Source organism: Echinops telfairi, unplaced genomic scaffold (genome assembly GCF_000313985.2).
Source record: "Echinops telfairi isolate 266 unplaced genomic scaffold, ASM31398v2 ScPeMD7_25;HRSCAF=90, whole genome shotgun sequence".
NCBI classification, from domain to species: Eukaryota; Metazoa; Chordata; class Mammalia; order Afrosoricida; family Tenrecidae; genus Echinops; species Echinops telfairi.
This window is the reverse complement of record NW_022103922.1, coordinates 3,333,410-3,336,232: the sequence shown is the minus strand read 5'-3', so window position 1 is coordinate 3,336,232 and position 2,823 is coordinate 3,333,410. Positions and strand designations below refer to the sequence as shown.

The window sequence follows — 2,823 nt, the reverse complement described above, 5'->3', positions numbered from 1 at the left end:
GAGGGGGTGGTTTGGCCTCTGCTTTGCTGATGGGTCGCTGGCTCCTTGGGGTGTTGACGGGGCTTCAAGAGCTGGAGGTGCAGCAAAGCAGCGACCCTTCTCCTACATGGGAGAGGTCCTTGCTTGGAGGGGAGAGCGGCTTCGAGCTGGTTTGTTCCGGGTGCTCCTTCATTTGTGTGGGTAAAAGGCACCCGGGGATGCTGCCCCAGTGGGATGCTGACTGACTCGGTGTGTCGGACAGAAGTTCACCTTCTCAGCAGGAGCTCCAGCTGGTAGGAGCTGGCTCAGTGACCCTCCTGAGGGATCCTGACGTAGAGGAACATCTAGGAAACCTTGAAGACCTCGTTGGGGATCTGGGTGGAGCCCACCCCCCTCCTCCCTTTGCCCATGGCGTCACGGGCGGGTGGGGGCCTCGTCTTACCGGGTGGGGTCCATTGAGTCCTGTCACACCCCACTCTTCCACAAGCCTTGCAACCCGACCAGACCCATCCTGGGTGCGGCGTCTGGCTCCTCAGGGACCCTTCCCTTGGGGGCCGCCCGTGCTCCGTGTAACCTGGTTTCTGCCAGTGTGGTAGAGAAGTGGGTCACCATGAGTGCGTTTACAATAGACTCTGTTTCTCTCTTTCTCTCTCTTGGGCCAAGAGCTTACACGATCCCTTTTGGCTGATGTTCCGAAGCACAGACCGTGTTAGAAAATCCTGTGTGTTGGGCGTTAAGTCCTCGCAGGCAATGCGCTGAGCCCTGGAATTTCCACCCAGAAAGGGCACCAAGGAGAAAGCGCGGTGGAAGGGAAGCTCAGTCTTCCCCCAGGTCCCTGGAGAGGTGGTGGGACCGGAAGCACTGTGATTTTGGACGGTGTTTCTTGACGGGAGGGGTGGGGGTCAGCAGAGTGCCCGTCTTACTGATTCCGAGCCTTGGGGGAGGTTGGAAACACTGGCCTTGGGCCCCAGGAGGGACTTTTCATTACAAAGACTCTTCCCTGGGTAGCTGGGAGGGTGGTGGTTCGAGGGGATGTGTGGGAGGGTGGTGCTAGGACAGTGTGAATGGCGGTGCCCACTGGGACAGGGAGATCCCACCTTCCCTGCAAGCGGGACGTGATCTCAGTTCATCACTGAATGCTCGCTTCTTTTTAGAAATCATTTTACTGGGGGCTTTTACAGCTCTTATCACATTCCATCCATCCATTGTGTCAAGCATACTTGTACATAGGTTGCCATCATTTCCAAAACATTTTCTTTCTACTTGAGCCCTTGGTATCAGCTCCTCATTTCCCTTCTTCCCCTCCCCCCCCCCTCGTGACTCCTGATAAACGATTATTATTTTCAGATCTTACACTGTCCGCTGTCTCCCTTCACCTATATCTCTATTGTTTGCCCACTTTGGGGGGAGGGGGGTGTTACACATTGATCATTGCAATCGGTTTCCCCTTCTACCCACACCTTCCCCCTACCCTCTTGGGATGGCTACTCTCGTTTCTGTTCCTGAGGGGTTTATCTGTTCTGGATTCATGTGTTGGGAGCGCTTACCTGAACCAGTGTATATGCTCTGGACTAGCTGGATTTGTAAGATAGAGCTGGGGCGAGGGGAGAGGGGCGGGGGGAGAAGCCTCAAGGAACCAGAGGGCATACTGTGTGTTTCACCGGTGCTGTACTGCGCCCTGGCTGACCCATCGTGGACCCTCTTGGCCCTTGGCTACTGCTTGTCCGGGACCCCACCTTCCTCTGACAAGTCTGGAGGCCCTGGGTGCATCCCAGGTGGTGCATTGCCCCGCTCCAAACCGAAAGGTCGATGGTTCAAATCCACCCAAGGGCTCTTCTGAAGCTAGACCTGGCCTTCTGCTTCTGGAAGGGCCGAGCCTCAAGCAACCGTGTGAGGGGCAGTTTCCCCCACGCCTGTCACGCTCGTGGCCCCAGGGGTCCGGAGGGCCTCTGCAGCAGCTGCCACAGGAAGGAGAATGGGAGCTAGCGTCGTCACCAGGCCCAGCCCAGAAGACCCGGTCCTCCCGCCACCCTGCCTCTCTGACCTCCCTCCCTGCCTGCCTGATAATCCCTCCGGTCCCTTTAATCCAGCGGATGTTTTTGGCCAGGAAACTTTTTTTTTCAATAGAAAAAAACTGTGACATTTCTTCCAAGTTTAAAAGAGTGTGAGGGAGTGTTGGACTTCCCCTTCCCAATGTGATGCCCCTGTTTCCTCCCTCCTCCACCTCGTCTTGTCCTCTCCCTCCTCCTCCTCCTCTCCACCCTCCTCCCTTCTCGCCCCCTGCTCGCCCTCCCATCCTTCAGTCTTCTCTTCCTCCACTGTGTCCTTCCTGTCCATCCTCCACCCCTGCTCTCTCCCCCCACCCCCTCCCCTCTCTCCCCACCACTCACATGACACTCACATGACGCCCCGCGTGGGAAGCCACAGGGAACAGGCAGAGAAGGCTCTCTGCTCTCTGGGGCAGAGAGGCTGTAAATAAGCAAACAGATGTTCACACTGCCCCAAGGAAGCAGGAGGGTGATGGTGGCAGTGTCGTGGCCCCTTTCATCGTGGATCCGAGAAGGGCACCTCTCTGAAAAAGGGGCATAGGGGGAGCCAAGCAGGCCGAGAGCAGGGACAGAGGGGTCTGAGGGGCAGGGGTAGCTGAGTGTCTTAGAGGAGGGTGGCCTGGTGGCTGGGGCTGGGTCCTGTCAAGGAGGTGCCAGGCCAGGTCCTGCCGTGTCTGTGGCCTGTGGTCAGGTCTGGTTCTCAGGGTGATGGACAGTCAACAGACAATATGTGTTAGGCAGGGTTCTGTAGAGAAACAAAACCAGGACACTTATGGTTTTCTATATACATATGTAA

The 2,823-nt window shown here is 56.9% G+C and overlaps 1 protein-coding gene across 1 annotated transcript in view; it reads left to right on the top strand.

Annotated features, from left to right (window-relative positions):
* Positions 1-2,823, top strand: part of PGM5 (phosphoglucomutase 5) — an 83,300-nt gene that overhangs the window by 61,749 nt on the left and 18,728 nt on the right. The window lies entirely within an intron of this gene.